The sequence below is a fragment of the Octopus bimaculoides genome, chromosome 1 (genome assembly GCF_001194135.2).
Source record: "Octopus bimaculoides isolate UCB-OBI-ISO-001 chromosome 1, ASM119413v2, whole genome shotgun sequence".
Classification (NCBI taxonomy): Eukaryota; Metazoa; Mollusca; class Cephalopoda; order Octopoda; family Octopodidae; genus Octopus; species Octopus bimaculoides.
Window position 1 is genome coordinate 109975890 of NC_068981.1, and position 14888 is coordinate 109990777.

Below are 14888 nucleotides of genomic sequence, written 5' to 3' on the forward strand. Positions count from 1 at the left end.
TGATGGTAGTGATGATGATGATGATGTTATTACACAGCAGACAGTTTCAAATTGGTTTGCAAAATTTTGTTCTGGTAACTTTGACCTCACAAATGAGCAATGCGGTTGACCAGAAACAAAGGTGGATAGTCTTTTCTACTCTAGGCACAAAGCCTGAAATTTTTGGGGAGGGAGCCCAGTCGATTAGAACAACCCCACTACACAACTGGCACTTAATTTATCGACCCCGAAAGGATGAAAAGCAAAGTTGACTGCAGTAGAATTTGAACTCAGAGCGTAAAGACAGACAAAACACCACTAAGTATTTCGTCTGGCATGCTAATGTTTCCTGCCAGCTTGCTGCCTTAACAAAGGTGGATAATGATGAACTGAAAGCCACCGTCAAGTCAGGTGCATCTCAAAGTGCCTGTAAATTATTGTTGTTGTTTGATAAGCAAACAATACTGACTCACCTAGTTCAAATTGGTAAAGTGAAAAAGTTGGATAAGTGGGTTCCACATGAATTCAATGAAAATCAGAAACAGCAATGTTTGGAAGCCTGCATTATGCTACTTTCTCATGACAAAAATGAATCATTTTTGAATTGAATTGAATTGTAACATGTGATAAGAAAGACAACTCCAAACCACACATTGCAAAAATGACATTGGCGAAACTACAGGAGTTGGAGTTGGAAGCTCTCCATCATTCACCATACTCACCTGATCTTGCCCCCACTAACTACCACTTCTTCCAGAATTTGGATAACTTTTTGATAGGAAAAAAATTAAATTCTGGCAATGCTGTAAAACAGGCCTTCCGAGATTTTATTGACTAGATTGCCAGGCTTTTACAGTTCTGGGTTGGACAAGCTACTGCTGAAATGGCAGAAGTGTATTGACAATATGGGTGCATACTTTGATGAATAAAACTACTCCTTTTTCTTTTCTTGATAACCTAATACTAGAGAGGAATTTCTGGCAGTGAAATCCACATGACATGCCAATCAAAATTAAATCCATGATGATATTTCTTAGGGCTGTTACTTTGAATGCAAGTTTTCAGTTTCAGCTTACCAATGCTATACATATATCAGTAGTGAATAAAGGAGATGGATGGATAACTGATTCTTGAAATCTTTCTGAATTTTGAAAGCAACATTGTATCAACATATACTGATGAATTATTTAATGTGGCTGTAGATATAAATCAGTAATCTTTTTCAGCACTTCATAATTATCATGTGTTTAGTTAATACAAAAGAACACTGCAACAGAGTACGACTGGTTATCAAACAGTGTTTTGAACTAGATGTTAATGAGTGAAAGAAGTTTTTTAGGGTGAAATACAATTTAGAAATCGCAGCTGTTCTGAATTTAAACCCATTAGAATTCTTTTAAACACTCATTGTTAAGTAACAGAAGGAAAGAGAAGCATTTTGAGGCAAAATGTATGCTGAATTTCTAAAATTGAATCCAGTGTAAATTACATTAGGAGTTCACTCAAGAAGAGTTTCATAATCAACTGTTATATGAAAAAATATAGTTATTCAGTTCTCAAATTTCTGTCATCATCACTATCATTCTCTTTTTCTTTCTATGTCTCTCCACGCCTGTCTTGCAGACATTCCCAATGTCCTCCTTTCTCTTCTCTCTTTCCATGTGCATCTTGCATTCTCTATTGCATCATTCCATGAAAAGAAAGAGAGAAATATTAAAGAAACTGAAAGAGGAAGAAAAACTGAGTTTGATATCACACAAACATGTCACCACCACTTTTTTTTCTCTCTCTCTCTCTCTCTCTCTCTCTCTCTCTCTGTGTATTTCTTTCATTCTCTATTGTATTCTAGAGAGAGATTGCTACTTTTATGCCATTCTTAACAGAAAGCAAGGTGTCGTTTGAGGGAGATTTAGTTTCTATTTTTGCAAGTATATATTATACAACTATCTGGTCCCGTGCCGTAAAAAATGATGGCTAATTGTAGTATTTTATATACGAATAAGGTACAAAACCAAGTTTTTAGTTTAATAATTCTTTTATTACCAAATTTTTTGTGAAAAATCTATCCACAATTAACATCCCCTGACTGCTTTTAAAAGAATTTTTAAAGTTTTCCTTTAAGGCCACATAAAGCTGGCCATGACAAAATATGGGAGCTAGCAAGTAAATACCAACATTTTCGAAACGACATTTCCTTTCAATTACTGAAACCAACCTAAGCTCATGTGACTTAAAGCCACAAAAAGCTGTCCGTGCCTTATAGATGATGTTGTAAAAACTCCCTATTCAAAATTAATTACATAAATTTCTCAATATAAATAAATTAGGCACATGTATGAACTGTTAAATCTGTATTTATAATATACTTTTCAACTGCAGTCATTTTATATTTTTGATACAGTCAGGCAATAATTATTATCTCTAAGGAGTTTGTATATGTTTATGTTTGTGTAGATGTGTGTGACTGTAATAAATATTTGTAACACGACAGATAGAATATGGATGTTAATTCAAATTAATATACTTCTCAATGTAATCTAGTGGTTGTATTTTGAGATGTGACATCGATCATCGTTAATCACTGAAAGAACGCTGGTTAGTTTATGTATAGTTACTGAAAGAACACTGAGTAAAAATTTCTTAATATAAATAAATTAGGGACAGGTATAAACTGTTAAGATGTGTATTTATAATATACCTTTCAACTGCAGTCGTTTATATTTTTGATACACTCAAGAAATAATTATTTTCTCTAATGAGTTTGTATCCTCCACCAGTACCGGAAGTTCCTATCCTCTGTCATGCTTGGTTGTCTCCCGCGAACACCTCTAAGGGCCTAATGACCATCCCCACCCCTACCCAAGGTTTATCGATCATATAGCGCATAAAAATGGTGTAGTGTATGTAGGTTGTAGGTTATTGTTTGTTTATGAATTCTGCCAATGCAAGCTTTCTTTTCAGGTACATGACACTGCTGTCCCTCATCCCAGGGTCTCACACGCCCACACATCCCACACCCTCAGAGTTGGCACACTGAAAGGTATGTTTGGTGAGATTGTTGAGATGCTTGAACGGAGACGTGTAGATTTGTGCTGCATCCAAGAAGGTGGAGAGGAGGTTCCGCTAGGTTCCTCACAGGCAAAGAACACAGGTACAAGATTTTCTGGGCAGGGAACACTGACGGGGTCAGGGGCATGGGTATACTTCTTGCGGGGGGAAATGAGTTGATAAGGTAATCAAGGTAGTCAGTGTATGTGACAGAGTACTTAAGATTAGATTAGTGCTTCACCTTAGGTTGGCTACCATTATCTCAGCCTATGCCCCTTAACTGGGGCTACCGGATGGGCAGAAAGACCAATTTTATGATACCCTATTGCAAACTACCTCGTTGACAAATGACAGGAACCTCTCTTTGTGGCTGGCGATTTCAATGGACATGTTGGACAACATGCAGGGGGCTTCCATGGCGTACATGGAAGCTATGGCTTTGGTTCCCGAAATGAGGAGGGAACCAGACTGCTGGAGTTCTGTGATGCAAATGATCTTATGGTTTGCAATACCAACTTCAGGAAACCTGCCTGTCACCTAGTCACCTAGGCAGACACACAAGCCAAACTGACTATATCCTCACAAGAAAAAGGGAAAGAGGACTGCTTATAAATGCGAAAACCTTCCCAGGCGAAGAATGTACCCCTCAACACAGATTAGTAGTTAGCGACTTTGGGATCAGGGCTAAATGGATGCCCAGAAGTAGACCAGCCTGGAAGAAAAGGGTCTAGAAGTTTAAAGATCCTGCAAATGGACAGAGATTTAGAGACATGTTACTTGAAGCCTTCGACGAAATAGAAGGGGATATAGCATCACATAATGTGGAAGACAACTAGAGGTTTCTATGGGACAACCTGCTGAGAGTTGATGACCAGATCTGTGGATGGTGCAAAGTCTCCTCTTGACCCAAAGTAACGTGGTGGTGGAACAATGTGGTTGACAGGTCTATTAGACAAAAGAAACAGGCTTGGAAGGGCTGGAAGAACAGAGGTAGCAATGAATTGTATCAGACTGCCAGAAGGGAAACTAGGCAACAGGTTTATTTAGCCAGAGGAGAAGCAGATAAGAAAAAATGTGCCAATGTTCTGCGCCGTGAGGACCAAAGACTTGAGGTATTTCGTGTTGCAAGACAGTGTGTGAGAGAGAATTGTGATGTCGTAGGAGAGAAATGTGTCCACATGGATGATGGCTCACTTGCACTAAATGAGGCTGCAAAGAGGGGGGTTTGGAGACGCCACTATGAAAGGTTGCTTAATAAAGAGAATGAATGAGCTTTCAAACAGAATTTTGAGATAAGTTATTTTCATGGTAACATGGCTAGTATGTGTCTACGTAGCAACACATTTTAATGTTTGTTGTTTCCAAATTTATAACAGAAATTATGTTTTAATTTAATGAGTAAGAAAGCACAACAATTTTAAAATAGTAAAAGAAAACCCTTCGCTTGTCATATGGGTTTGTTGTCTTTGTTTACACTAATAAAATGATGCCTCCTCTTGCTTTTAGTCAGTCATTTCCTTCCAGTGCAACCCATCTAGTTTTGCAGTATACCCCACTACAAAAGAATCCAAGATTATGATATATGTAATATTAGATAAAAAAAAGTATATATATATATATAAAATCTCTGACACTGATCAAAATATAATTCTTGAAAATGCATTTAAAAAAGATTAAGGATGATCTGCCTCATAAAATATCCAAAAATGTTATCAGATAATATCTGAGACAGTAAATGTCACTTTGTATAAGAAAGTTTTCTTAAATAATAACAGCTGAACGAAAAAGAGTTTTTCATAAGTGATGATAAATAGCCATTAAATGTGTTTTCAATGAGACTTCCTCTAGTTGTCCAACAACACTGGAGGGGCTAAGTTTTATAGTGCTGACTACTATGTTGTTCCTGAACACTTCTCAGAGCTAATATAACTAAAGCAAAGTTAATTATTCATCAGAAGTAATGTATTTAGCGAACACTATTTTTTTTATTACGAACAAATGTTCAATCCTTTGTTTCCTGCAGATAAGAGTTATATGTCACAAATGTCAAATGCCAGCAAATACTTATACAAAACAATTTCAATAAAAGACGGTCTTCATGTAGATTTTGAACTCACTAAACCAAACCATGATACACATTTGAGCTAAGTTTCTCAGAAATTACCTTAACAGAAGTGTCATAAAAAGAATTTGATGTTTTCATATAACCCGAGGACTAAGAACCTTACAAATTTCTATTATTGTTTGACTCACAGACCATAAATGAACTTTCCTAAATGAGAAAATTATTATATTTCAGCAGATTCTTTTTTTTTTTGAATGCTTTGATAAAAAAGATGTTTATGAAATAAAGCAAGTTTGTAGATAGTGCTTTTATGACTTCTTTGATGAAATTTTTAAGACTGATGTCCATAAAAGTCATCAAGTGATTATTATTTAAATGAGTAAACATTTTTTACAGGCAAGGTATCAAATATTACTTCATGGACCAACAGTTTACTAATCTTTTGGTTATAAGGAGAACATAAAATATTGCATTAAAGCAGTAAGATTGTTTTTAAGCTGTATAGCTAAACAGATGGGAATGATATGTTAAGGAGACTGAACTCAACATACAAACAATGAAACACATAGCAATTTAAAAATGATATTACTTATTTCTATCCTGTGGCACCTATTTATAGCAGATGCACTGGGCTATATGTACAATAAATGACCAGGACATGAATGCTCAAAAAAAAAAAACAACCTCTTAGCTGATTATCTAGCACCCTAACAACATGATTGCCCAATTCCTCTCAGAAAATATTTGTAAGCTTGTGAGCAGAGAGGAAATGTTGATTAGGTGTGTGATACAGCTGATCCAATCCCTGAATCATGAAACAGAAAGCCTCCTGAAAAGACAGTGGTGCTGCATTCGCTTGAATTATATAAACCAACTTCCCCTCAAGTATTAAGAAATGGGATCATGATTTTAATCATTCTGAAATGAGCTCTTGAATTTTGTTAATTTTGAAATTAGAGCCTAGCCTTCTTTTCCACCCCTAAAATATGGTATTGAAATGAAGTAAACCCTGCTTTCACAGGAGTAGACACAATAATCATTCTTGAACTTTTTGAAATAAAATTCTGAATAGTTACTATTTGGGATTTAGTAAAACTACTTATAAAAAACATCAAAAAATTTTAATTAGATTATGTAAAAATATAGCCATTGGAATTTAAGCAATTTCTCATAAAAGAATAGTAAAAATAAAAGGCTAAATGCTGACAAGATTTGAAAAGATAAAGGAGCTTAGAAGAATTAAAATGTCAGACATATACCAGTTGAATTTGTAAAATCAAAAGAAAATGAAAATTTAATATTAGCAGGTGGAATAAACAACAATAAATTACCATTGATAAAAGGATAAAACTTGAACCAAATTATAGCCTTGATATTCTAGATGTAATATTTTACTTCTGATTGCAACCATATTACCCATAACTGACACATTAGGAAAAGAACCAACTCCACAGCTCTCATCATGGTAATTAATTGATTAATGAGCCATGGTTATTTGTGTAATATATTTGCGAAACTAAATGTGATCATATCTAGACAAAGAATGAAAATGAAACAGCAAGTGTAAGAAAGGAATTAAAACTTAAGTCCCATTTCCTCTGGTTAATGCTAAAGAGCATTATTGCAGTTATGGCATCCTCAGATTATGATCATATATGTCTACAATATGCACTTGAGAAGGCTTCATTCTATTAGCATGCGTTTTTTTTTTTTGCTAAGCTTTAAATGTAGGAAAGTGGTGTACAATGAACAGTTGTTTGTTAATCAAATTTAATGAACATGTCCATTAAATTACAAATCTTTAGGTAAGACTGAGGGTAAATGACATAGTATTAAGATACATCATCATGATTATTAACAGGAAAAAAGATGACGAGGGTTGCATGTTATGAGAAACATAACTAGATATTATTTATGCAGGAAGATATACTTTTTGCAAACATTCATGAAATAACTTAAACTATCATGTTTTGGAGGTTTCAATGGAAAAGGAAGTTTGGTTGAATGTAGACAACTGTGCACAGAAGATTAAGGATGAAGAGTAAAGAGTAGATTATTTGTATAAAAATGTTATTAGGATTAAGTGAAAAGACCATAATATGAAGAGAAATGAGGGAAACAAAAATGAACTCTAAGATACATCAAAGATAAAAATGTAAGACAAAAATCAGTCAATATATATTGTGTTGGAGTAACATAACAAGAAACTTATGACCTATTAGATGAGTAAAGCCAATAGGCAAAGTCTGAGTCTGTGATGTAAGGGAGTAAGTCACTGAAAGATTTTGCTCTGTGAAAACTATATGCATAATCGCTAAGAGGGGACAAAAACTCAATATGATAAAGGTCTGAAACTGAAATTCAGTGAAAAGATCCTAATCAAAGAGGTACAATTTTAAAGTCTTATTGGACACTGAAATTTGACGTCAGAAATAAAATGTGTCAATAGTGTGAGGCAAGAAGCTAATTAAAAAAAGAAATTCAAATATTATTCATGACTTCTATCATCACCTATTGTTTTAGACAAGTAACTTGTAATATGTATTTGCATAGTAAATATAACAACACAACCTTCTTTGAGAATATAGCAGCAGCAAACAGAAAGTTATATTTGTGGTCATTTTGTCTTCCTTTCTCCACATCTTAAACAACCAAACTAAATTCCTATATTTTCAGAGATGTAAATAGCTACATATCTACAAAATGAGGCACAATACCTGTTGTAAGAATTAAGCCAATACCTGCATGGTCATGAAGAATTGAAACTCTAATACAGCCATTTTACATACTCCCAAGTAAGACACACATTACTATTTGCTTTAATCTGCATGACTGTCAATAGGCTCCACAACAGGGTTAACACCCTGAAAACAGAATGCAAATATCCAAATTTTCAAATTTTATGTTAGCAGGGAAAATAGATGTAAAATAAACAACTCCATAACTTTCAAATGTCTCTACAATTTTATAACCAGTCAAGTGTGAGGAGCCATTGCTTTTTCTGGCAGGCTATGAGTACATAAGATATATATCTTGAGTGTAGCTGCTTTATATTTTAAACTATATTTGAAACAATAAATATATTCAGACCATTAATTTTCAAGTGCAGAAGAAAAAAGAATCTAATAAAACTAATGAGCAATCTTTCAAATACCTTTATCACAACAGCACAATACATTTTCACCTTTCATCTCACAGAAATCAAACTAAAGAGGAGCTATTTGCCACACAATTGCCCACTGCTTGGAAAATGGATTTGTGACAATTTCTCTGAAGTATATTTGAACATCTAACACAGACTTTTATGATTAAAATGATTTTAAAAATCTTGATATATTGGGAAAGGGGGAAAGAGAACTAGAAGGAACTGCTTGAACGTAAACAAAATTTAATCTTTGAATCTGTTGTGATGTAACTTTGTCATTAGAAACTTAATGAGAAACTGGAGTCAAAATGATAATAGCTGATCTTGTACTTTCATTATAAGTGAGAGTGAAGATAAGATGATCCCACTTAATCACATTATTTTACAACTACTTCCAGGTCACTTAAGTTAACTTAAAAATATGACAAAAGCTTTGCTTGTTTTCGCCATTTAGTGTTTGAAATTCCAATTTCAAAATAAGAAAGAAAATCTTGAAAATAATACAATGTTCACATTAGTAAAAGAAAACAGTAGTTTCTCTAAGCAAATTCATGAAAAGGGAGTGGTCCTTTTAAATATATATGCTTAACATTTAGTCAAACATAATATTTTACAATTAAAGAGTAGAGTGAAACTTGCAGATAAAAGTGTCAACTTCAATAAAATGCACAATTTAAAAAACGGGCTTTGAGACAATTTTAGTTTTGAAACTTTTACACAAAATGTATAAAAAAATTTACCACATAATATGAGGAAGCTGCTAATTCTGGCACATGTCAAGAGGTTAGATCCTCGTCCTTGAATTAACTATTGTAGTTCAAAATACTGAGCTCTATTTACAAATTCTCAATGTTTGCAATGAAGTGTGAACTCAATGGTTACATGGCATAAGACAAGACTGGAGACATCGTTTTACACATAGTTCAATGTAAAACGAAGTAATTAAATAACTTATGAACTAACTATCTAGTCTCCAGTTTTTCTATATGTACTTTGACCTTTCTAACTATGGAGACCAGACTAGGATATGTTAAATAAAAAATAAAGATTTATTTGAAATTAGAAATTATTTCTTTACAACATTGCATGTTTTCTTCCAAAGGAGAGCATATATAGATATTATAGGCAGTTACCACATTACTTTATTAATCTGGCATCATTGCTTAGGCTAAGCTAAATGTTTCATTGAAGGAGTTTCAATTTTAAGTTGCAGTTGATAAATAGTTTGTAGGTAGAGGTTCCAAAGATTTAGAAATTCTGTTGGATAGTTAGCAACTTCATTTTGATAGATAACTGCATCAATTGATTTGTTAATATAAATCATTCCCTGGAATATTTTTGAATATTTTTTTGGTCCTTAAACTTAACTGTCAGATTGCTTTGGTACCAATACTGCCTTTTCACACAACCAAGTAAAGTCTTTGTGGCAATAACTAAAGTTAGTAAATACTTTTTCTATTAATTCGTTAACACTGCATTGACTGTAAATATAAATTCATTATCAGAATCCATGGGAATTTTTCCTTCACCAAACAGACCTGAATTACAATCACCTTAAGTTGTTGCTCAAGTTAGTAGTAAGATTCAAGGTATTAATTTTGCACCAGTAACAAGATGATTTGAAGTATGCTTGAAATTCATCAGCTTCTGTTCCCTTAAATAAAACTGATGGTGTCTGGTGAAAACTACCAGATAGCAGTCACACAATCCAGCAAAATAATTTGGTTTCTTACATCATGTAGAGTTCTGCTCACGGCATTGTACATTCACCCCAGTCTGTAAGTTCACATCTTTTAAATAACTCCTCTCATACCAGAAATCTTAGTAATTTTATGAACAACTTCATCATGACTAGTTAAATCCATAGGAAATTTGAATGAAGAATGTAACCTTTATGCAACAGTGCCACAGATAAACCAGAAGTTAATGCTACAGTAATTTTATTTGACTTGCAAACTAAGTTCAGTAAAAAATTTAAGAGGGAAGTTTTTCTGGTGGCATCAGGAGTATCCCAAAAGTAGATACGTCCATTCTGTTCAAGCATAAATAAAAACTCAAAAACAACCACAACAACTACCATTGCTGCTTCTTCTGAGTTCAGGGCCCAAACCACACAAAGATATGCTCAAATCACATAAGCATTCATGCATGGATATAACTGAACGATGCATACACAGAAACTAATTTGATTAATAACATACAAACATTACCATAGAAAACGAAATGTACCAAGTACAAGAACCTACATTGAGATACAGATAATAAAGAGCACATAAAAGCATTCACTGACAGTAATAAGATGTCAATCAAATGGACCTTCCTGAAACTTCAACTCTTGTCTTTTGCCTTATTTTACTTAGATCTCTTTAACAACCCATTCCACAGTAACACCTACATGTGCACACACATAAGTGCACCAAAATCAGTACTGGATATAAACCTGACATATTCTAATATATTAGAACCAAAACAAATCCCGTCACCCAGCACTATCTACACAACTTAGCAACATCTTCAATAAAAAACCTAAAGAGACCCAGACTAGGTAAATGTGAGGTGCTAATGTTTTGAGTACATATGTATAATCAATAAATATGTCTCTGAGTTACTTGTCTCCAATGATATGAGCCTGGCTGTTCTTGCTAGACCAAATGAAACAGACTAAGCTCTCTGTAGAGATGATTGCTAATACTATGAACCTTTAAGGCCCTTTTCCATATTGATATGAGTTGAATGGTGTGACAGGATCTGGGAAGCTGCAGGACTGCACTGAATTCTGTCAGCTTAGGGATAGTTTCTGTGGCTGGATACCTATCCTAATATCAATCATTTTACAATGTTCATTGGCTGCTTTTCTTGTGTAATGTCACTAGTGAGGTTGCCAAATAACTTGCATGACAAGAAAAGAAAAAGAAAAAACCCTCAAAAGAGAAGCAGGGAGCAGTGTATTTGAGAAATGGGAAGGTGGCTTTATGCTAGATATTGAGAAGTTGAAGTATGATAGAGGGACAAGCATTTACTATAGAGGAGATACATAGCTATCCTGTATTATATAAGGTTGAGAGTAGCTGGAAAGAAGATAAAAATGATAGTGATAGGGTGCAGGAACAAACTCTCAGTACACAAGAGGGTGTGTATAAGAGAAAATATGAACAGGAGATCAGATCAAAAAGATGGGAGACAGGAAACAAAAGTAGGTGTGGGTAACTTCATAGGAGTGTGAGAGAAAAGTAACAGACCATTAAAGATGGGGGCAGTGGTGATGTAAGGGTGGAGGTATGGTTGATGAGAAATATTGGTAAAAGGTAGGTATGGTGAGAGAGGTAGAAGTGGCTCAAGAATGAGGATAGATCAGAAAGCAGTGGAATGATGTGCAAGGTGATGTGCAGAAATCGAGATAGATGCCTGATGCACACAAGGATGGCTATAGAGTGGGGTGACAAAGTTGGGGTTGGAGGGAATTGATGACAGATATGAGAGGTTGTAGAGAATGATAGCAGATATGAGAGATGTCAAAGATGAAACATTGCAGGTCAAGATGTAGCTCCGAGGAGAGGGAAAAACAACAGAAGGCACAGAAAGAGGGTGATTAGAAAAGCATGCAGGAAGAGGTGATATCCAGAATGAGGAATGGATGTTAATAGGAGGTGGTTCCAAGGCTTGAATGAGGCAAATAGTAACAAAAAAAAAAGGAGGTGGATGAAATATGGGCTGATTCTGCTCTCTCAAGTGATTACAGAAGCCAAGTATTGCTATATTGAGAAGAGTAACAGAGAAATGCTTGTTAGGCAGATAAAACATGGGGAATGCTTAACAGGGCAGACTGAGACAAAGGCAAAGCCCAGCACATACAGACATAAGCAAAATGCTCTTAGAATCTCATTTTCACAGTAACTGACAGCTCCTCTCAAGTACAACAAATCACCAATCATCTCAGTTCTGTCATCTCTCCCACAAGGCTCACAATTTTGAGATTAGCCTTCACAGCTTAGTCCCATGTCATCTTGAGTTTCTTCCTTTCACAAGTTCCATCCACTTCAACACATGAATTTTGTCATACACATGCTGATGTTGCATATCCAATGGAGCATGCAAGCTTCATTTCTTTCTAATGTTTACTTGTCTTTTGTATTCAGGTCCCATGTGTCACAACCATGTAGTTTTGCAGTTCATACACAAGCATCATACAATCTGCATTTTCTTTTGAGAGCAAGCGACATTTTATCGTCAAAAGAAGTTAATAGGTCTCTAAATGTTCTCCAATCAATTCTTAGTCTAACTACACTTTCAAAACATCCTCCTCTACAGCTAATTAGGTTACCTAGGTAACAGAAACTATTTACTACCTCGAGGGATCCTCAAGGAGCATTTAAAAAAATCTATTTCCTGTGTGCCTCTTCCACATAGAAAAACAACTTACTCTGTTAACTTTCCTGTTGTTCCACTGCACCACTTGCATGTCCATAATGTGCATAAGGTATTTCTGCCTACATATTCAGCAGGGCTATTTACCTGATGGGAGTAGAATTCTGGCAGTTTTCCTGCTTACAAGAATTTTAGTCTTTGCTCTTTGATTCCAGATTTTGCATGCACATCTGTAATTTCTTTTCTAATTCTACTACAGATAATGCAGATGTGAGAACTAGTCATTCCCATGTAGTAGTTCCCAAGGATAACCACTCTTAAATTTCTCTGGTGTGGGTTGGACAACTATGGTGACCAGGAGACTGGTGAACTACCTGTATTCTAAATACATATATTTTTCCATGATTCACCAAAAAGACTCTTCCAACCAAATCTATATATTGTTATATTTTCAGTTAAAATAATACAAATTTTTCAAACAAGATATCAAAAAGACAGTACCTCATCTGATATAAAGTTTGAAATAAATTGTGGAATTACTAACAATTTGAAGATTAATGAATGATGGAAAATTGAAAACATTATTGTAAAATTTAATTTTCTTTCTTGTCATTACCAAAACATTTCAAATATTTGTTATTTCAGTTTGTCTTATTGTTTTATCAACTGGCACATGATGAGTTTCTAATTTTACGGGTCACACCTGATTAATTAGATAGCATCATAATAGCAAGTAATGTCAAATTTATCTTCAATTATATTAATAAGTTGTGAAAATTGATTGCAGTTTATAATCCCAGAAGCCCTTTATATCATTGTTGAACAAAAGATTTAATTTCTTCATGAGTGTCTACTTCTGCATTCTATTCAAGTTATGTGACTGTGTGTACATAGACTTCTTGCTTTGATTTACAATCATGACATAAAATTCATCTGATAACTGACATCCATTTATATATTTTAGCTTAAATACATAATTACCCCACTTGTAACCAAGTAACTTATGTAATTACTAATGCTGGCTGCTGTTAACTATTATTTTCTTTCCTGTCCACACCTATTTGGTTCGTTTCTAAACAAATTACATTTTCATTCATTTATCATTCTCACTCTCTTATAACTGGATATGTAACTTTCTGCATTATTTTTCTCACAAATTCAACTAAAGCAATTACTGATCTCTTTCCCTTGACGATTTAGTTTTTCTTTTTGTATTTGATGTTTGTGTCACATGGTAAGGATCATGCTTGCCTACAATTTTAAATATTTACAGGATTTGTAGTTGCATAGCTGAGATGCAAACAACCAACTATTATATGATACAGGTTCGTTTGCTCGAACATCTTACTTTATTAACTCATAAAGTCCTGTTGTGCTTTCCTCTAGATAAATCTTCCAATCCTGCTAGAAACTAGAGATTTTTATGAAAATGCAGTCAGTTCAGTATAAAAGCCATAAGAAATAAATATTGCATGAATTTCTAAATTTGATGATAGACTACAATAATTGCTGATGTATATTATGGCTTTACTTGTTGAGTTTTACTGCTGTCATGTCACTGTCACCTGCCCAAGTAAGTTGAATAAAGATATGGAATTTGATTATAGGTGTTTTCACATATATTTACAAGATTCCTGTGTGGACACTGATTCTTTGTAACAGGGTTGAACTTGCACTCCTGTAGTCTCTGCAATTTGGATATTGCACAACTCTTATTAGAAATTGTATTCTGAGATATGCCTTAATCTCCATTGCTGTAAAGATCATGTTCCCCTATTGGCACACATATCTTGTGGGCTCACTGCTCATCTTGACAAAAATTTCTTCAGGAAAAAAATTGAAGAAAATATGCAGCAGACTTTGCAAAATTCAAAAGGATTTGTAGGGTCTGCATCACTAAATGAAATAATTGATGCAATGATCACTGCTGCCCAGAATTGATAATCGCAATACCATCTGGCAGTGGGGGCTAGAGGCTTCATTGAAAGGAAAATGACAGCGCTTTCAAGAGAAGATTTGCGTTTTCAAGCTCGGAACTGAGAAAACTGATAAGGAGGATACAAGAGGTGGTTGAAAAAGCCAGCTTCTATGTATGGCTGAAGTGGGAAGACCAAATATGGCTTGAAAGTCATAACATGCCTCGGTGAGACAGGCTGCCACTGAAGTGACTTCGCGCCCTCCATTGTCAGTTAAAGTTTAGACAGTGTCATGTGACAACTTGCTGGAGCCTAGCAGCAGGAAGTTTAGACAGTGTCATGTGACAACTTGCTGGAGCCTAGCAGCAGG

At 34.6% G+C, this 14888-nt stretch overlaps 2 protein-coding genes across 2 annotated transcripts in view; one reads left to right on the plus strand and one right to left on the minus strand.

Moving 5' to 3' along the window:
* LOC106881422 (nucleoporin NUP188) overlaps positions 1-14888 on the minus strand; it is a 465305-nt gene that overhangs the window by 312519 nt on the left and 137898 nt on the right. The gene's annotated exons all lie outside the window — the stretch shown is intronic.
* Positions 1-14888, plus strand: part of LOC128248326 (histone-lysine N-methyltransferase SETMAR-like) — a 124876-nt gene that overhangs the window by 100340 nt on the left and 9648 nt on the right. Inside the window, exon 2 of the transcript XR_008264564.1 lies at positions 7769-7887. The gene's annotated coding sequence lies outside the window, so the exon portion shown is untranslated. The remainder of the gene's footprint in view (positions 1-7768; positions 7888-14888) is intronic.